Here is a 22,365-nt window from a genome sequence, read left to right as displayed (position 1 = left end):
GCCGTATAACAGACTTTATTTATGTTATTCACATGTGAATAATGTTGTATAATAGACTGTATTTATATTATTCACACGTGAATATTTCTGTATAATAGACTGTATTTATATTATTTACAGGTGAATAATGCTGTATAATAAACTGTATTTATGTTATTCACATGTGAATAATGCTGTATAATGGACTTTATTTATATTATTTACATGTGAATAATGCTGTATAATAAACTGTATTTATGTTATTCACATGTGAATAATGCTGTATAATAGACTTTATTCATATAATTTACAAGTGAATAATGCTGTATAATAGACTTTATTTATATAATTTACAAGTGAATAATGCTGTATAATAGACTGTATTTAATTTGCCCAGGTCTGTTATAGGCCATTGGTTCTTTGTTTTATTTTTGCAAGAATATATATCTATTTTTATATTTCTCTTTTTATCTTTGTTATAAACATTTTTATGTAAACTCGAAATTATTGTTTTTTTTTGTATTTGCTATTTTTTTATTACAACTGTCAGGGCGTGGACTATGGGGTGTTTGTTTTCGCGAAATGCAAGTAAAGTTGGATCGGACACGGCTCTGAGGTAAATACATGGTTTTATTTTAGCTCTAACAAAAGGTACAAAAGTAAAGGGGCGCACAAAGGCGGAGAACAAACTTGACTAATGAAACAAAAACTAGCATTTGGGCAAAAAAACTATGAACATGAAACAAATAAACACTTACTGTGACAAGAATACACAAAACTCACATGGTGAGAAACGAGCAGCAAGAAAACTATGACAGCATGACAATGACATGAGTAGTGAGGATATCAGATAGCACAAGTGGTAATGTCGCCAGGCCAACTGCCTGGCAACTGCAAGCTTAAATGATACTGTAATAGTCGCTCCCAGTCGTCGTGCGGGTTCCCAGGACCATCAAGGAAGGACATTGCTTTGAGCAAGTTTGACTCTCGTTTATTTTTTCAAATAAAGGAAGTCTTTCACGCCGTCGTCGCTCCTGCTGCTCGCTCCTCCGTGTCGCTCTTTTAGTCGGCCGCGTCTTTGTCGTCGCCGTCTTGCGTTCTGTCGCTCTTGCTCTTCAGTCGCTGTTGCGGGCTCCCCACCTCCTTCTGCCCCGATCTCTCCTCCTTCTCCCCTTTTATACATTGTGAGGAGAAATGTTAATTGTGCCCCGATGTGCGAGCCACGCACCTGATTTTGCTTGTAGCGTCGCTCCCGGCACACCCTGCCTCTCCGCTCCTTCGCCGGCTCCGCCTCTCCACATACCTCCATCGCCTACTCCCTCCTCCCTTTTTTGAACAGGCAGGAAATGAAGACTGCCACGGCCACCTGCCTTCTCTTTATTTTCTTCTTCCATTTCGTCTTTCTCTTCTTCTTTGTCTTTCCCCTTGCCTTTGCCTTCTTCCTTGTATTTTCCTTCTTTGTCCTTTTCTTTGTCCATTTTGTCCTTTTCTTCGTCCTCTTTGACCTTTGCTTTGTCTTTTTCTTCATCCTTTTCTTCATCCTTATCTTCATCCTTTTCTTCATCCTTTTCTTTGTCTTTGTCTTCTTTGTCTTCATCTTTTCCTTTGTCTTATTCGTCTTATCCGTCTTTGTCTTTTCCTTTATCCTTTTCTTTTGTTTTCTTTGTCGTTTTTGTCCTTTTCTTCGTCCTCCTTGCCCTTTTCTTCATCCTCCTTGTCCTTTTCTTCGTCCTCCTTGTCCTTTTCTTCGTCTTCCTTGTCCTTTTCTTTGTCTTTTTCTTCATCCTTTACTCTGTCTTTGTCTTTTTCTTCTTCATCATCATCATCATCATCATGTTCTAATTCATCATCATCATCATCATGTTCTTCTTCATCATCATCATCATCAGCATCATGTTCTTCATCATCATTATCTTTTTCTTCCTCATCATCATCATGTTCTTCTTCTTTGTTGGGGGGCACTCGCCGCCTCCCCCCACCTGGTCCGCCAGTACCTGCAGGACCCGCAATTGTTTTCGGGACTCCTCGAGCCAGCTCGGTGAACGCACCGACTAGAGCCTAGAGGAAATCGTCCTCCCTCGCCTCCGATGGTCCTTCCGGGTTGGGCGCCAAACGTGACAGTCGCTCGCTGTCGTCGTGCGGGTTCCCAGGACCATCAAGGAAGGACATTGCTTTGAGCAGGTTTGACTCTCGTTTATTTTTTCAAATAAAGGAAGTCTTTCGCGCCGTTGTCGCTCCTGCTGCTCGCTCCTCCGTGTCGCTCTTTTAGTCGGCCGCGTCTTCGTCGTCGCCGTCTTGCGTTCTGTCGCTCTTGCTCTTCAGACGCTGTTGCGGGCTCCCCACCTCCTTCAGCCCCGATCTCTCCTCTTTCTTCCCTTTTATACATTGTGAGGAGAAATGTTAAATGTGTCCCGGTGTGCGAGCCACGCACCTGATTTTGCTTGTAGCGTCGCTCCCGCCTCTCCGCTCCTTTGCCGGCTCCGCCTCTCCACATACCTCCATCGCCTACTCCCTCCTCCCTTTTTTGAACAGGCAGGAAATGAAGACTGCCACGGCCACATGACTTCTCTTTATTTTCTTCTTCCATTTCGTCTTTTCTCTTCTTCTTTGTCTTTCCCCTTGTCTTTGCCTTCTTCCGTGTATTTTCCTTCTTTGTCCTTTTCTTCGTCCATTTTGTCCTTTTCTTTGTCCTCTTTGACCTTTGCTTTGTCTTTTTCTTCATCCTTTTCTTCATCCTTATCTTCATCCTTTTCTTCATCCTTTTCTTTGTCTTTGTCTTCTTTGTCTTCATCTTTTCCTTTGTCTTATTCGTCTTATCCGTCTTTGTCTTTTCCTTTATCCTTTTCTTTTGTTTTCTTTGTCGTTTTTGTCCTTTTCTTCGTCCTCCTTGCCCTTTTCTTCATCCTCCTTGTCCTTTTCTTCGTCCTCCTTGTCCTTTTCTTTGTCTTCCTTGTCCTTTTCTTTGTCTTTTTCTTCATCCTTTTCTCTGTCTTTGTCTTTTTCTTCTTCATCATCATCATCATCATGTTCTAATTCATCATCATCATCATCATGTTCTTCTTCATCATCATCAGCATCATGTTCTTCATCATCATTATCTTTTTCTTCCTCATCATCATCATGTTCTTCTTCTTTGTTGGGGGGCACTCGCCGCCTCCCCCCACCTGGTCCGCCAGTACCTGCAGGACCCGCAATTGTTTTCGGGACTCCTCGAGCCAGCTCGGTGAACGCACAGACTAGAGCCTAGAGGAAATCGTCCTCCCTCGCCTCCGATGGTCCTTCCGGGTTGGGCGCCAAACGTGACAGTCGCTCGCTGTCGTCGTGCGGGTTCCCAGGACCATCAAGGAAGGACATTGCTTTGAGCAGGTTTGACTCTCGTTTATTTTTTCAAATAAAGGAAGTCTTTCGCGCCGTTGTCGCTCCTGCTGCTCGCTCCTCCGTGTCGCTCTTTTAGTCGGCCGCGTCTTCGTCGTCGCCGTCTTGCGTTCTGTCGCTCTTGCTCTTCAGACGCTGTTGTGGGCTCCCCACCTCCTTCTGCCCCGATCTCTCCTCCTTCTCCCCTTTTATACATTGTGAGGAGAAATGTTAATTGTGCGAGCCACGCACCTGATTTTGCTTGTAGCGTCGCTCCCGCCTCTCCGCTCCTTCGCCGGCTCCGCCTCTCCACATACCTCCATCGCCTACTTCCTCCTCCATTTTTTGAACAGGCAGGAAATGAAGACTGCCACGGCCACATGACTTCTCTTTATTTTCTTTTTCCATTTTGTCTTTTTCTTCTTCCTTGTCTTTCCCCTTGTCTTTGCCTTGTTCCTTGTCTTTTCTTTCTGTGTCCTTTTCTTCGTCCACTTTGACCTTTTCTTCGTCCTCTTTGACCTTTGCTTTGTCTTTTTCTTCATCCTTATGTTCATCCTTTTCTTCATCCTTTTCTTTGTCTTTGTCTTCTTTGTCTTCTTCATCTTTTCCTTTGTCTTATTTGTCTTTTCCGTCTTTGTCTTTTCCTTTATCCTTTTCTTCGTCTTCTTTGTCGTTTTTGTCTTTTTCTTCGTCCTCCTTGTCATTTTCTTCATCCTCCTTGTCCTTTTCTTCGTCCTCCTTGTCCTTTTCTTCGTCTTCCTTGTCCTTTTCTTCGTATTTTTCTTCATCCTTTTCTCTCTCTTTGTCTTCTTCTTCATCATCATCATCATCATGTTCTAATTCATCATCATCATGTTTTTTTCATCATCATCATCAGCATCATGTTCTTCATCATCATTATCTTTTTCTTCATCATCATGATCATGTTCTTCTTCTGTGGGGGGGGGCACTCGCCGCCTCCCCCCACCTGTTCCACCAGTACCTGCAGGACCCGCAATTGTTTTCGGGACTCCTCGAGCCAGCTCGGTGAACGCGCCGACTAGAGCCCAGAGGAAATCGTCCTCCCTCACCTCCGATGGTCCTTCCGGGTTGGGCGCCAAATGTGACAGTCGCTCGCTGTCGTCGTGCGGGTTCCCAGGACCATCAAGGAAGGACATTGCTTTGAGCAGGTTTGACTCTCGTTTATTTTTTCAAATAAAGGAAGTCGTTCGCGCCGACGTCGCTCCCGCTGCTCCGTGCCTTCGTCGTCGCCGTCTCGCGTTCTGTCGCTCTTGCTCTCCAGTCGCTGTTACGGGCTCTCCACCTCCTTCTGCCCCGATCTCTCCTCCTTCTCCTCTTTTATACATCGTGAGGAGAAATGTTGTGTCCCCGTGTGCGAGCCACGCACCTGATCTCGCATGTAGCGTTGCTCCCGCCTCTCCGCTCGGTCGTCGTCTCCGCGTCCCCACAAATACCGACCTGATTAGTGACAGGTGCACGAGTGTAAAACGTGAGACAGGTGAAACTAATGAGTAGTCATGGAAACAAAACAAGCAAGAGTGCACAAGCAGGTACTAAAAAGAGTCCAGAAACCAAACAAAAACATGATCAACAGACATGACAACAACATTTTGTTATTGATCATGTTGTACTGCATTGTAATCCTTTTGGTTTTGTGATGGTGTGATGTTTTCTGCTTGAATAGTCTTGACTGCGGTGTAGACTAATGGGGATCTTTAATATAAAATCAATTAAAATACCTGGCACATTTAACAATGCTAATATGTGTCATCACTGAACATTTATTTGCATTAGGTGGGGAAGAAAAGACATTTTTAAGTGTGTCAGCAATTATTGTACCAGTATTGGACTTGTGCTTCGCATTAAAAGATATTTAAATGTCAAAAAGTGTGACCTATGGCGAAATGAAGCAAGAGGGAATTGCACGCTCAGGCTTCTTGCTGGCACTTCTTGCTGCTAATTCCCATCACCCGACACCCAGGAGGGGAAGGACAGCTGCGCTCGGTTTTTTTATTTATTTTATTTTTATTTCCTTAGTCACTTATTCGCTCGCCAGCGCCGTGGAACAGAAACTAATTCCGTGTGTTACACGAGATAATAGTCTGCTTTTTCAAATGCCAGGCGGCGACAAATTTGGGCGACATCTTTTCACTTAAAAAAAAAAAAAAAAAGGTGTTTGAAAGCAACTACGCAGCCTGACAGATTTCTTTATTTTATTTTTTATTTTTTTTTAAATGTTGCTGAAAACACAGCAGGACATTGTTGTCTTTTACCTAGAAACTATTGTTGTTGGCTGGGGAAGATTTCAACCAAGTCCATTTTAAAATATTTGACCGCAACCAACGCAACCAACGCTATATATATATATATGTATATATATATATATATATATATATATATATATATATATATATATATATATATATATATATATATATATAGCGTTGGCTGCGGTCAAATATTTTATACATGTATATATACATATACATATACATATATATATATATATGTATATATATATATATATATATATATGTGTGTATATATGTATGTATATAAATGTGTATATATAGACATATATATATATATATGTGTATATATGTATGTGTATATGTATATATGTGTGTGTGTGTGTGTGTGTGTGTGTGTGTGTGTGTGTGTGTGTGTGTGTGTGTGTGTGTGTGTGTGTGTGTGTGTGTGTGTGTGTGTACATGTGGAATTTATTGTGAGAGTCCAGTCCATAGTGGATCTAACATAATATTGTGAGAATCCAGTCCATAGTGAGGGACCAGTCCATAGTGGATCCAACACAATATTGTGAGTCCAGTCCATAGTGGATCTAACATAATATTGTGAGAGTCCAGTCCATAGTGAGAGACCAGTCCATAGTGGATCCAACACAATATTGTGAGTCCAATCCATAGTGGATCTAACATAATATTGTGAGAGTCAAGTCCATAGTGGATCTAACATAATAGTTTGATTCCAGTCCATAGTGGATCTAACATAATATTGAGAGTCCAGTCCATAGCGGATCTGACATAATAGTGAGAGTCCAGTCCATAGTGGATCTAACATAATAGAGAGAGTCCAGTCCATAGTGGATCTAACATAATAGTGAGAGTCCAGTCCATAGTGGATCTAACATAATAGTGAAAGTCCAGTCCATAGTGGATCTAACATAATAGTGAGAGTCCAGTCCATAGTGGATCTAACATAATAGTGAAAGTCCAGTCCATAGTGGATCTAACATAATAGAGAGAGTCTAGTCCATAGTGGATCTAACATAATAGTGAGAGTCCAGTCCATAGTGGATCTAACATAATATTGTGAGTCCAGTCTATAGTGGATCGAACATAATAGGGAAAGTCCAGTCCATAGTAGGCCTAACATAATAGAGAGAGTCTAGTCCATAGTGGATCTAACATAATAGTGAAAGTCCAGTCCATAGTAGGCCTAACATAATAGTGAGAGTCCAGTCCAAAGTGGATCTAACATAATATTGTGAGTCCAGTCTATAGTGGATCGAACATAATAGGGAAAGTCCAGTCCATAGTAGGCCTAACATAATAGAGAGAGTCTAGTCCATAGTGGATCTAACATAATAGTGAAAGTCCAGTCCATAGTAGGCCTAACATAATAGTGAGAGTCCAGTCCAAAGTGGATCCAACATAATAGTGTGATTCCAGTCCATAGTGGATCCAACATAATATTGTGAGTCCAGTCCATAGTGGATCTAACATAATAGTGAGAGTCCAGTCCATAGTGGATCTAACATAATAGTGTGAGAGTCCAGTCCATAGTGGATCCAACATAATAGTGTGAGTCAAGTCCATAGTGGATCTAACATAATATTGTGAGTCCAGTCCATAGTGGATCTAACATAATAGTGTGAGTCCAGTCCATAGTGGATCTAACATAATAGTGTGAGTCCAGTCCATAGTGGATCTAACATAATAGTGTGAGTCCAGTCCATAGTGGATCTAACATAATATTGTGAGTCCAGTCCATAGTGGATCTAACATAATAGTGAAAGTCCAGTCCATAGTAGGCCTAACATAATAGTGAGAGTCCAGTCCATAGTGGATCCAACATAATAGTGTGATTCCAGTCCATAGTGGATCTAACATAATAGTGTGAGAGTCCAGTCCATAGTGGATCCAACATAATAGTGTGAGTCAAGTCCATAGTGGATCTAACATAATATTGTGAGTCCAGTCCATAGTGGATCTAACATAATAGTGTGAGTCCAGTCCATAGTGGATCTAACATAATAGTGTGAGTCCAGTCCATAGTGGATCTAACATAATAGTGTGAGTCCAGTCCATAGTGGATCTAACATAATATTGTGAGTCCAGTCCATAGTGGATCTAACATAATAGTGAAAGTCCAGTCCATAGTAGGCCTAACATAATAGTGAGAGTCCAGTCCATAGTGGATCCAACATAATAGTGTGATTCCAGTCCATAGTGGGGCCAACAGGAGTCCATCCTTGCTCAAGAACACAGCGGACGTGACGAGGTTAGAAGAAGGTGAGGATCGAACCTGGAACCCTCAGGTTGCTGGCACGCCCACTCTACCAACGGCGACACGCCGCCCTCGTGTCTTCCTGGGCGACGTTCTGAACCAGCAGCTGAGCCATTTTCCCATGTTGAGGGCATCTGCCGACCTCAGCGATCCAGGCTGCTACAACAGTCTCTTTTCAGCGACCTGATCGACAATAAGACCGTCCTCCGGCTGTCCAAAGTCCCGACGTCTCGCCGGCTCACGTAGCGCTGAGGTGAAATGAGCCAACGGCTCACCTGCACCCTGCGCACGCCGCCTGAATTTAAAACAGCGCTCTCTCCCAGGGAGGGATGTGCTGGCAAGGCAGCTCTAACAATGTCGTAACCGTCGTCCGTCAACTTCAGCGTGGATACAATCCCTTTTGTCTCGAGTCTGAGTATCCAAACGCAATCAAAAAGTCGTCAAAACGATAGCACTGGCGTGGACAAAAGCACCGGAGCCGAAGATGTCTACTTCTTGCGCCAAACGTTATAAAATAACACGGTGTTGTCTCGTAAACATCCCTTTATACCTGCCGCTGCTGCTCACTGCTCCCCTCACATCCCAGGTAGTGATCAAGGTTCCAACTACCACCACATGTCTCGTACCGACTGCTGCTAATAAAGACGACAAGTGATTAGGTAACACAGGTCCCACCTGGGCCATCTACTCACCTGATAACACAGGTCCCACCTGGGCCATCTACTCACCTGATAACACAGGTCCCACCTGGGCCATCTACTCACCTGATAACACAGGTCCCACCTGGGCCATCTACTCACCTGTCGCTGTCTTCAAAGCCAGTTCGTGCACACCCCGTTCCGCGGCAGGCCCGCAGGCCACGCCCCCCTCCACATACCTCCACCGCCAGACTCAGGCCGAGAAGCCTTCTCTACAACACTACCGTCCTCAAGGAGCACGGAGGAGCCCCGGATCTCTTTGACGTTGAACTTGATGATGATGGAATCTTAAGTAAAGTGTGAAGTGAATTATATTTATATAGCACTTTTCTCTAGTGACTCAAAGCGCTTTACATAGTGAAACCCAATATCTGATTTACATTTAAACCAAAAAGGCAGTTTGTACTTGATCACTGGGACTTGACCGTAGAGCCGGAGGAGGAATTGGCCAATTTTAATTGATCTGCCGCTCCTCCCTGTCCTTTATCTGCTATGTGAAAACAGCAAAGCCTTTTGCGATTAATTGCACCCCAGAAATTCCGCCTATAATAACAAAAGGCTTATCTGCACAGTTAGCAAGCTTAAATGTATTTTTATGAATCAAAAATATCTAATTAACAAAAAATAATTTGATTTACAAGAAAAAAATAGCATTTTTAAAAGAAAATAACCCAAACTCCATAACAAAATCCCATGTTATCAGATTAAACTTGTAATGTTTTGAGGACTAAACATTCAATTTGATGCAAGTCATTTATGGTATTACAACTAAAATTGTTAAAAAAAAAATGTATATACTATATTTGTAGGATAAAATTAATTTTAAAAAGATGAACGAAAAATGTATTTGTTTTATATCAAAAAGGAGCATTATTACAAGAAAACAACTTTTTGAGATAAAGTAATCATATTTCCAGAAAAACAGTTTTATAAAACAACAACATTGAACAACATTTTTGTAGAGGTTGCCCTCCTGTAGGTTCTCCGGACAAAAACAGTCTTTTAATTTAATGCAGTGATTGCTTTCCAGCAATATATTTTCGGACTTTTCAGTCCAGCGTGTCTCAGTTTGTGTGTCTTTTCCAGGCTCCAACTCCCACCACGTGTATCGTGCCGGCTGCTGCTAATAAAGGCGACAGGTAATTAGATAACAAGGCCTCACCTGGGCCATCTACTCCCCTGTCGCTGTCTTCGAGGCCGGTCCTTGCACACCCCGCTCTGCGGCAGGCCCGCAGGTCAGTATTTTTAAAAGAAAATAACCCAAGCTGGGTAACAGGATAAACTACATTTTTTTTAACAAAATACCATATTAGCAGATTAAACTTGGATTGATATGAGGACTAAACATTCAATTTGATGCAAGTAATTTACGGTATTTCAATAAAAATTGTTGAAAAAAAATGATTACTATATTTGTAGTATAAAATACATTTTAAAAAGATGTATGAAAAAGTTATTTGTTCTATATCAAGAAGGAGCATTATTACAAGAAAATAACTGGTAATATTTTGAGAATGAAGTAATCGTATTTCCGGAAAAACAGTTTTGTAAAACAACAACATTGAACAAATCACGAGTGTCAGTACATTTAAATTCTGAATAATCATGTATTGTGTAACTCGGGACCTCCCAAATAAATAGAGGAGCACATGGGACTGTACCTTAGAGAGTAGGGGGGAAACTGTAACTGAGTGTACAGCCCTATACTTCTCTCCTCATGAGTAAAATTCAACTCTTTCTCTGCTTGATTCCTTCTTTTTGTTTTGTGTAATAGATAGTTCGTGTTTGAACCTGATAGTTGGCTCTCATGAAACCTACAGACAGCAGGAATCAGTGGGGTGAAAAAAAACAAACGTCATGCGTTTATTTAATTAATGTACTGCGAATGCTTAAAATTAGCAAAATACGTAAATGTTATTATCATTGTGCCTGTTACTACATTACACAATGTGGTTGCGCCCGGGAATCATTTTGGTGATTTTAACACCCAATTACAACCCTTGTTGCTGAGTGCCAAAGAAGGGAGGTAGCGGGTCCCATTTGTGTATTCTTTGGCATTACTCGGCCGGGGTTTGAACTCACAACCTACCGATCTCAGGACGGACACTCTAACCACAAAAGGAGATGTTCGCGTGTAAGTGTATGGAAAACAACTGCTTTAAGTCATAACTTAAATGTTGGCGTTGAGGTAGACAGGTAGTCTCTTCTCAAGGACAGGGCTATCACTTGTCCGCCCAAACATAGTTCATTTACTGCGCTGAGACGTAACCATCCGCAGCCGCACCGATGACAAATTAGCTTTCCAACTATCACTTTATCATTAAATCAAGCAGCCTTGGCTCCGAAATAGAGATGAATCTCTTTACATTAATTTCTGCCTTATTTCCCCACAGAGATCAGTAAAATATTAATAAATGGGTGCAGTCAATAAAAAGGGATCCAGGGGTGTTAGCTAAAACAGTGTTTTTCAACCTTTTTTGAGCCAAGGCAAATTTTTTTCATTGAATAAATCCTGAGGCGCACCACAAGCAGAAAAACAAAAACAAAACTCAGTAGTATTGACAATAAAAAGTTTTAAAGCATAACCAAGCATTTATCAATATAGCTCTTGTCTCAAAGTAGGTGTACTGTCACCACCTGTCGCATCACACCCTGACTTATTCAGACTTTTTTTGCTGTTTTTCTGTGTGTAATGTTTTAGCTCTTATCTTGCGCTCTTATTTTGGTGTGTTTTCCTGTTTTCCTTTGAGCGCTACTCTCCACACCTGCTTTGTTTTCGCGATCAAGACTATTTTAAGTTGTGTGGACGGTCTCCTTCTCCGTGGGGACATTGTTGATTGTCATGTTATGTATGGACGTACTTTGTGGACGCCGTCTGCTCCGCACGCTGTAAGTCTTTGCTGTCGTCCAGCATTCTGTGTTTGTTTACTTTTGCTGCCAGTTCAGTTTTGGTTTCGTTTTGCATAGCCATGCCTAAGCTTCAATTACTTTTCTTAGCGGAACTTGCCTTTGTTTATTTTTGGTTTAATCATAGGATAGAATAGATAGCCTGTTAGAATAATTATATATATATTATCACACAACTCTTATGCTTAAGGGCCGTTGCTATAGTTATTATCAATTGTGCTGAAATTGTATTTTTCTTTGTCTGTGCAAAGCTAGCAATCCAAAAGGATTTCAAGCCAGTCTCTTATAAGTGTTTGTTTCCAGAATCGGTCTGCTGACTGCCAAGACCGGACATCGAGTACCGTGACGCAGACAGAGCAGAGAAAAGGCAAGTCAGCACGTTTGCATTTTTTTGTATAATTACTCCCCTTCCCTCGGCGACAGCCTCAGTGATGTAACCGGGGACCCCCCCAAATAAATAGAGGAAGCACGTGGGCTGGACTTTCAGATCGTAGTTTGGATCTGTAACCAGAGTACAGCCCAAAAATATGTGTCTCCTAAATTGAGCCAAATTTAACTCTGGGCGGTATAGCTTGGTTGGTAGAGTGGCCATGTCAGCAATTTGAGGGTTCCAGGTTTGATCCCCACTTCTTAGTAAAGTACTAAAGCATGTTCAGGGTTTTTTGGGCTGTGTATTTTTCTCACAGGGATGGTCTTTGAGTAGCATTTTTACAGTCAGTCCTCAAAAACCGCAGGCCATTCTTCTCACAGAAATGGTCTTTGACTAGCATTTTTACAATATATCCTCATAAACGGCAGGGCACTCCTGTCATATGAATGATCTTTGACTAGCATTTTTACAGTTGGTCCTCAAAAACTGCAGGCCAGTCATCTAACAGAGAAGATCTTTGACTAGCAGTTTTACAGTAGGTCTTCAAAAATAGCAGGTCATTCCTCTCAAAGAGAAAATCTTTGACTAGCATTTTTATAGGTCCTCAAAAACAGCAGGCCATTCCTCTCACAGAGAGAATATTTGACTAGCATTTTTACAGCAGGTCCTCAAAAACTGCAGGCCATTCTTCTCACAGAGAGGATCTTTGACAAGCATTTTTACAGTAGGTCCTCAAAAACCGATGGCCGTTCTTCTCACAGAGATGGTCTTTGACTAGCAATTTTAATGTCTATCCTCAAAATCTTTGACTAGCATTTTTATAGGTCCTCAAAAACAGCAGGCCATTCCTCTCACAGAAAGAATCTTTGACTAGCATTTTTACAACAGGTCCTCAAAAACTGCAGGCCATTCTTCTAACAGAGAAGATCATTGACTCGCATTTTTACAGTAGGTCTTCAAAAATAGCAGGTCATTCCTCTCAAAGAGAAAATCTTTGACGAGCATTTTTATAGGTCCTCAAAAACAGCAGGCCGTTCCTCTCACAGATAGAATCTTTGACTAGCATTTTTACAACAGGTCCTCAAAAACTGCAGGCCATTCTTCTCACAGAGAGGATCTTTGACGAGCATTTTTACAGTCTATCCTCAAACTCTTTGACTAGCATTTTTATAGGTCCTCAAAAACTGCAAGCCATTCTTCTAACCGAGAAGATCATTGACTAGCATTTTTACAGTAGGTCTTCAAAAATAGCAGGTCATTCCTGTCAAAGACAAAATCTTTGACTAGCATTTTTATAGGTCCTCAAAAACAGCAGGCCGTTCCTCTCACAGATAGAATCTTTGACTAGCATTTTTACAACAGGTCCTCAAAAACTGCAGGCCATTCTTCTCACAGAGAGGATCTTTGACGAGCATTTTTACAGTCTATCCTCAAACTCTTTGACTAGCATTTTTATAGTTCCTCAAAAACTGCAGGCCATTCTTCTAACAGAGGAGATCATTGACTAGCATTTTTACAGTAAGTTTTCAAAAAAAGCAGGTCATTCCCGTCAAAGACAAAATCTTTGACTAGCATTTTTATAGGTCCTCAAAAACAGCAGGCCGTTCCTCTCACCGAAAGAATCTTTGACTAGCATTTTTACAGCAGGTCCTGAAAAACTGCAGGCCATTCATCTAACAGAGAGGATTTTTGACTAGAATTTTTACAGTAGGTCTTCAAAAATAGCAGGCCATTCCTCTCAAAGAGAAAATCTTTGACTAGCATTTTTATAGGTCCTCAAAAACAGCAGGCCATTCCTCTCACAGAGAGAATCTTTGACTAGCATTTTTACAGCAGGTCCTCAAAAACTGCAGGCCATTCTTCTCACAGAGAGGATCTTTGACGAACATTTTTACAGTCTATCCTCAAAATCTTTGACTAGCATTTTTATAGTCAATCCTCAAAATCTTTGACTAGCATTTTTATAGGTCCTCAAAAACAGCAGGCCATTCCTCTCACAGAAAGAATCTTTGAGTAGCATTTTTCCAGCAGGTCCTGAAAAACTGCAGGCCAGTCATCTAACAGACAGGATCTTTGACTAGCATTTTTAGAGTAGGTCTTCAAAAATAGCAGGTCATTCCTCTCAAAGAGAAAATCTTTGACTACCATTTTTATAGGTCCTCAAAAACAGCAGGCCATTCCTCTCACAGAAAGAATATTTGACTAGCATTTTTACAGTTGGTCCTCAAAAACTACAGGCCAGTCATCTAACAGAGAGGATTTTTGACTAGAATTTTTACAGTAGGTCTTCAAAAATAGCAGGCCATTCCTCTCAAAGAGAAAATCTTTGACTAGCATTTTTATAGGTCCTCAAAAACAGCAGGCCATTCCTCTCACAGAGAGAATCTTTGACTAGCATTTTTACAGCAGGTCCTCAAAAACTGCAGGCCAATATTCTCACAGAGAGGATCTTTGACGAGCATTTTTACAGTCTATCCTCAAAATCTTTGACTAGCATTTTTATAGTCAATCCTCAAAATCTTTGACTAGCATTTTTATAGGTCCTCAAAAACAGCAGGCCATTTCTCTCACAGAAAGAATCTTTGAGTAGCATTTTACAGCAGGTCCTGAAAAACTGCAGGCCAGTCATCTAACAGACAGGATCTTTGACTACCACTTTTAGAGTAGGTCTTCAAAAATAGCAGGTCATTCCTCTCAAAGAGAAAATCTTTGACTAGCATTTTTATAGGTCCTCAAAATCAGCAGGCCATTCCCCTCACAGAGAGAATCTTTGACTAGCATTTTTACAGCAGGTCCTCAAAAACTGCAGGCCATTCTTCTAACAGAGAAGATCATTGACTAGCATTTTTACAGTAGGTCTTCAAAAATAGCAGGTCATTCTTCTCAAAGAGAAAATCTTTGACTGGCATTTTTATAGGTCCTCAAAAACAGCAGGCCATTCTTTTCACAGAGAGGATCTTTGACGAGCATTTTTACAGTAGGTCCTCAAAAACCGATGGCCATTCTTCTCACAGAGATGGTCTTTGACTAGCAATTTTACAGTCTATCCTCAAAATCTTTGACTAGCATTTTTACAGGTCCTCAAAAAAAAGCAGGCCATTCCTCTCACAGAGAGAATCTTTGACTAGCATTTTTACAGCAGGTCCTCAAAAACTGCAGGCCATTCTTCTAACAGAGAAGATCATTGACTAGCATTTTTACAGTAGGTCTTCAAAAACTGCAGGCCATTCCTCTCACGGATAGGATCTTTGACCAGCATTTTTACAGTAGGTGTCCAAAAAACGATGGCAATTCTTCTCACAGAAATGGTCTTTGACTAACATTTTTAGAATATATCCTCATAAACAGCAGGGCACTCCTGTCATATGAATGATCTTTGACTAGCATTTTTACAGTTGGTCCTCAAAAACTGCAGGCCAGTCATCTAACAGAGAGGATCTTTGACTAGCAATTTTACAGTAGGTCTTCAAAAATAGCAGGTCATTCCTCTCAAAGAGAAAATCTTTGACTAGCATTTTTATAGGTCCTCAAAAACAGCAGGCCATTCCTCTCACAGAAAGAATATTTGACTAGCATTTTTACAGCAGGTCCTCAAAAACTGCAGGCCATTCTTCTCACAGAGAGGATCTTTGACAAGCATTTTTACAGTAGGTCCTCAAAAACCGATGGCCATTCTTCTCACAGAGATGGTCTTTGAATATCAATTTTAATGTCTATCCTCAAAATCTTTGACTAGCATTTTTATAGGTCCTCAAAAACCGATGGCCATTCTTCTCACAGAGATGGTCTTTGACTAGCAATTTTACAGTCTATCCTCAAAATCTTTGACTAGCATTTTTACAGGTCCACAAAAACAGCAGGCCATTCCTCTCACAGGGAGAATCTTTGACTAGCATTTTTACAGCAGGTCCTCAAAAACTGCAGGCCATTCTTCTAACAGAGAAGATCATTGACTAGCATTTTTACAGTAGGTCTTCAAAAATAGCAGGTCATTCCTCTCAAAGAGAAAATCTTTGACTAGCATTTTTATAGATCCTCAAAAACAGCAGGCCATTCTTCTCACAGAGAGGATCTTTGACGAGCATTTTTACAGCAGGTCTTCAAAAATAGCAGGTCATTCCTGTCAAAGAGAAAATCTTTGACTAGCATTTTTATAGGCCCTCAAAAACAGCAGACCATTCTTCTCACAGAGAGGATCTTTGACAAGCATTTTTACAGCAGGTCCTCAAAAACCGATGGCCATTCTTCTCACAGAGATGGTCTTTGACTAGCAATTTTACAGTCTATCGTCAAAATCTTTGACTAGCATTTTTACAGGTCCTCAAAAACAGCAGGCCGTTCCTCTCACAGAAAGAATCTTTGACTATCATTTTTACAGCAGGTCCTCAAAAACTGCAGGCCATTCTTCTAACAGATAAGATCATTGACTAGCATTTTTACAGTAGGTCTTCAAAAATAGCAGGTCATTCCTGTCAAAGACAAAATCTTTGACTAGCATTTTTACAGTAGGTGTCCAAAAACAGCAGGCTATTCTTCCTCACAGAGAGGATCTTTGACTAGCATTTTTACAGTGGGTCCTGGGAAAATGAATGTTTCAATCAGTACCAGTTGCTTTAGTTCCTCATTCGTCAGACACACAATGTATTTTTCCCTGCTTAATGGCCTCCCTTCTCTATGGAGTTTTGCTCTTATTTGTCTGAAAGGACAAAACAATCTCCTCCCCTGGAACACGGCGTGCTGCTCGGGGTTTTTAGCATGTGTGCGCTTAAGTGGAGATAAAGTGAGGTGCATCGGTGCACGCTTGTTAATATGGACTCGTAATGGCCATTCTCTCTCTCTCTCTCTCTCTCGCTCGCCCTGCAAACAATTGATGAGGCGGAGGTGAGAGGAGGCGGCGAGGCGGCGAGGTGGCTTGTCGCCTTCCTTAAGACGCTCAAGTAGTCATTACAGGAGGTCACACTCGCGTCCGCGCCGAGACGCTCGAGTGCTCAAGCGCTCCCCGCACGCCGTGAGGGACAAGGATGTGTTTCTGCTTAATTGCCGGCTGGCTCGCAACCTCCATGTTTCGATATGGAAATAAGAAAAGATGCGCACGGGAATGACTTCAGCAGATCCCCAAAAAGAGCACAAAGGTGTGCAATCATTTTAGCAGGAGGCTTTCAACAATTGCAGAACCATCCTGTCATTGCAGAGGATCTTTGACTAGCAATATGTTCTCAAAACAGCAGGCCATTCCTCTCACTGAGAGGATCTTTGACAAACATTTTTACAGTAGGTCCTCAGAAACTGCAGGTCAACCCTCTCACAGAGATGGTTTTAGACCGGTATTTTTACAGTAGGTCCTCAGAAACTGCAGGTCAACCCTCTCACAGAGATGGTTTTAGACCGGTATTTTTACAGTAGGTCCTCAGAAACTGCAGGTCAACCCTCTCACAGAGATGGTTTTAGACCGGTATTTTTACAGTAGGTCCTCAAAAACTGCAGGCAAACCCTCTCACAGAGATGGTTTTAGACCGGTATTTTTACAGTAGGTCCTCAAAAACTGCAGGCAAACCCTCTCACAGAGATGGTTTTAGACCGGTATTTTTACAGTAGGTCCTCAAAAACTGCAGGTCAACCCTCTCACAGAGATGGTTTTAGACCGGTATTTTTACAGTAGGTCCTCAAAAACTGCAGGCAAACCCTCTCACAGAGATGGTTTTAGACCGGTATTTTTACAGTAGGTCCTCAAAAACTGCAGGTCAACCCTCTCACAGAGATGGTTTTAGACCGGTATTTTTACAGTAGGTCCTCAAAAACAGCCAGCTCTTCCTCTTACAGAGAGGATATTTTACTAGCATTTTTACAATAGGTCCTCAAAAACAGCAGGCCATTCCTCTCACAGAGAGTATTTTTGACAATAATTTTTACAGTAGGTCTTCAAAAACAGCAGGCCATTCCTCTCAAAGAGAGTATTTTTGACAAGCATTTTTACAGTAGGTCTTCAAAAACAGCATGCCATTCCTCTCACTGACAGGATCTTTGACAAACATTTTTACAGTAGGTCCTCAAAAACTGCAGGTCAACTCCCTCACAGAGATGTCTTTGTCCAGCATTTTTACAGTAGGTCCTCAAAAACAGCCAGCTCTTCCTCTTACAGAAAGGATATTTTACTAGCATTGACAAGCATTTTTACAGTACGTCTTCAAAAACAGCAGGCCATTCCTCTCACAGAGAGTATTTTTGACAAGCATTTTTACAGTAGGTCTTCAAAAACAGCAGGCCATTCCTCTCACAGAGAGTATTTTTTACGGGCATTTTTACAGTAGGTCCCTCAAAAACAGCAGGTAATTTTTCTCACAGAGAGAATTTTTGACAAGCATTTTTACAGTAGGTCCTCAAAAACAACAGGCCACTCTTCTCACTGAGATGGTCTTTGACTAGCAATTTTACAGTATATCCCCATAAACAGAAGGGCACTCCTGTCATATGAATGATATTTGATGATCATTTTTACACTAGGCCTTCAAAAACAGCAGGCCGTTCCTCTCACAGGGAGTATTTTTGACAAGAATTTTTACAGTAGGTCCTCAAAAACAACAGGCCACTCTTCTCACTGAGAGAATCTTTGACTAGCATATTTACAGCAGTTCCTTCAAAAACCACAAGCCAGTCCTCTCACTGAATGGATCTTTGACAAGCATTTTTACAGTAGGTCCTCAAAAACTGCAGGTCATCCTTCTCACAGAGACGGTCTTAGACCAGCATTTTTACAGTAGGTCCTCAAAATTAGCAAGCTCTTCCTCTTACAGAGAGGATATTTTACTAACATTTTTACAGTAGGTCTTCAAAAACAGCAGGCCATTCCTCTCACTGAGAGTATTTTTAAAATGATTTTTACAGTAGGTCTTCAAAAACAGCAGGCCAATCCTCTTACAGAGAGTATTTTCGACAATAATTTTTACAGTATGTCTTGAAAAACAGCAGGCCAATCCTCTCACAGAGTATTTTTTGACAAGCATTTTTACAGTAGGTTTTCAAAAAAACCAGGCCATTCCTCTCACTGACAGGATCTTTGACAACCATTTTTGAAGTAGGTCCTCAAAAACTGCAGGCAAACCCTCTCACAGAGATGGTCTTGGACCAGCATATTTACAGTAGGTCCTCAAAAACAGGTAATTCTTCTCACTGACAGGATCTTTGACAAACATTTTTACAGTAGGTCCTCAAAAACTGCAGGTCAACCCTCTCACAGAGATGGTCCTAGACCAGCATTTTTACAGTAGGTCCTCAAAAACAGCCAGCTCTTCCTCTTACAGCGAGGATATTTTACTAGCATTTTTACAGTAGGTCCTCAAAAACAGCAGGCCATTCCTCTCAAAGAGAGTATTTTTGACAATCATTTTTACAGTAGGTCCTCAAAAACAACACACCGCTCTTATCACTGAGAGAATATTTGACTAGCATATTTACAGCAGGTCCTTCAAAAACCACAGGCCAGTCCTCTTACTGAGAGGATCTTTGACAAACATTTTTACAGTAGGTCCTCAAAAACTGCAGGCCAACCCTCTCACAGAGATGGTCTTAGACCAGCATTTTTACAGTAGGTCCTCAAAAACTGCAGGTCAACCCTCTCACAGAGATGGTCTTAGACCAGCATTTTTACAGTAGGTCCTCAAAAACAGCAAGCTCTTCCTCTTACAGAGAGGATATTTTACTAGCATTTTTACAGTAGGTCCTCAAAAACCACAGGCCAGTCCTCTCACTGACAGGATCTTTGACGAACATTGTTACAGTATGTCCTCAAAAACTGCAGGCCAACCCTCTCACAGAGAAAGTCTTAGACCAGCATTTTTACAGTAGGTCCTCAAAAACAGCAAGCTCTTACTCTTACAGAGAGGATATTTTACTAGCATTTTTACAGTATGTCTTCAAAAACAGCAGGCCATCCCTCACACACACACAGAGTATTTTTTACAAGCATTTTTACAGTAAGTCTTCAAAAACAGCAGGCCATTCCTCTCAAAGAGAGTATTTTTGACAAGCATTTTTACAGTAGGTCTTCAAAAACAGCAGGCCATTCCTCTCACAGAGAGTATTTTTGACAAGCATTTTTACAGTAGGTCTTCAAAAACAGCCGGCCATTCCTCTCACTGACAGGATCTTTGACAACCATTTTTGAAGTAGGTCCTCAAAAACTGCAGCCAAACCCTCTCACAGAGATGGTCTTAGACCAGCATTTTTACAGTAGGTCCTCAAAAACAGCAGGTCATTCTTCTCACTGACAGGATCTTTGACAAACATTTTTACAGTAGGTCCTCAAAAACTGCAGGTCAACCCTCTCACAGAGATGGTCTTAGACCAGCATTTTTACAGTAGGTCCTCAAAAACAGCAAGCTCTTCCTCTTACAGAGAGGATATTTTACTAGCATTTTTACAGTAGGTCCTCAAAAACAGCAGGCCAATCCTCTTACAGAGAGTATTTTTGACAAGCATTTTTACAGTAGGTCCTCAAAAACAACACACCGCTCTTCTCACTGAGAGAATCTTTGACTAGCATATTTACAGCAGATCCTTCAAAAACAGCAGGCCAGTCCTCTCACTGAATGGATCTTTGACAAGCATTTTTACAGTAGGTCCTCAAAAACTGCAGGTCATCCTTCTCACAGAGACGGTCTTAGACCAGCATTTTTACAGTAGGTCCTCAAAATTAGCAAGCTCTTCCTCTTACAGAGAGGATATTTTACTAACATTTTTACAGTAGGTCTTCAAAAACAGCAGGCCATTCCTTTCACAGAGAGTATTTTTAAAATGATTTTTACAGTAGGTCTTCAAAAACAGCAGGCCAATCCTCTTACAGAGAGTATTTTTGACAAGCATTTTTACAGTAGGTCTTCAAAAACAGCAGGCCATTCCTCTCACAGAGAGTATTTTTGACAATAATTTTTACAGTATGTCTTGAAAAACAGCAGGCCAATCCTCTTACAGAGAGTATTTTTGACAAGCACTTTTACAGTAGGTCTTCAAAAACAGCAGGCCATTCCTTTCACAGAGAGTATTTTTAAAATGATTTTTACAGTGGGTCTTCAAAAACAGCAGGCCAATCCTCTTACAGAGAGTATTTTTGACAATAATTTTTACAGTATGTCTTGAAAAACAGCAGGCCAATCCTCTCACAGAGTATTTTTTGACAAGCATTTTTACAGTAGGTTTTCAAAAACAGCAGGCCATTCCTCTCACAGAGAGTATTTTTGACAAGCATTTTACAGTAGGTCTTCAAAAACAGCAGGCCATTCCTCTCACAGAGAGTATTTTTGACAAGCATTTTTACAGTAGGTCTTCAAAAACAGCAGGCCATTCCTCACAAAGAGAGTATTTTTGACAAGCATTTTTACAGTAGGTCTTCAAAAACAGCAGGCCATTCCTCTCACTGACAGGATCTTTGACAAACATTTTTACAGTAGGCCCTCAAAAACTGCTGGTCAACCCCCTCACAGAGATGTCTTTGTCCAGCATTTTTACAGTAGGTCCTCAAAAACAGCCAGCTCTTCCTCTTACAGAAAGGATATTTTACTAGCATTGACAAGCATTTTTGCAGTACGTCTTCAAAAACAGCAGGCCATTCCTCTCACAGAGAGTATTTTTGACAAGCATTTTTACAGTAGGTCCTCAAAAACAGCAAGCTCTTACTCTTACAGAGAGGATATTTTACTAGCATTTTTACAGTAAGTCTTCAAAAACAGCAGGCCGTTCCTCTCACAGGGAGTATTTTTGACAAGAATTTTTACAGTAAGTCCTCAAAAACAACCGGCCACTCTTCTCACTGAGAGAATCTTTGACTAGCATATTTACAGCAGTTCCTTCAAAAACCACAAGCCAGTCCTCTCACTGAATGGATCTTTGACAAGCATTTTTACAGTAGGTCCTCAAAAACAGCAGGGCACTCCTCTCACAGAGGATCTTTGACTAGAATTTTTACGGCTATTCTTCTCACAGAGATGGCCTTTGACTAGCATTTTTACAGTCGGTCCTTCAAAACCCGCAGGCCATTTCTCTCACAAAGATGGTCTTTGACTAGCATTTTTACAGTAGGTCCTCAAAAACAGCAGGGCACTCCTGCCATAGGAAGGAGATTTGACTAGCAATTTTGCAGTATATCCTCATAAACAGTAGGGAACTCCAGTCATATTCATAATCTTTGACTGATTTTAGTAAGCAAACCACTCATGTCATAGAGGATCTTTGACTAGAATGTTGTCAGTAGGGACTGAAAACCAGCAGGGTACTCTTGTCATAGAGGATATTTGACTTGCATTTTTACAGTAGGTCCTCAAAAACAGCAAGGCACTCTTGTCATCGAGAGGATCTTTGGCAATATTGTTTAGGGTAGATCCTTAAACAGCTGGGTTCTCCTGTCATTGACAGGATCTTTGATAAGCGTTTTTACAGTAGGTCCTCAAAAACAGCAAAACACTTCTGTTATAGATTACACTATATTGCCAAAAGTTATTGGACACCTGCTTTGACTCATGTATGAAGTGTCATCCCATT

The sequence above is a fragment of the Nerophis ophidion genome, linkage group LG14 (genome assembly GCF_033978795.1).
Source record: "Nerophis ophidion isolate RoL-2023_Sa linkage group LG14, RoL_Noph_v1.0, whole genome shotgun sequence".
NCBI lineage: Eukaryota > Metazoa > Chordata > Actinopteri > Syngnathiformes > Syngnathidae > Nerophis > Nerophis ophidion.
The sequence above is the reverse complement of the archived record's forward strand: the minus strand, read 5'-3'. Positions refer to the sequence as shown.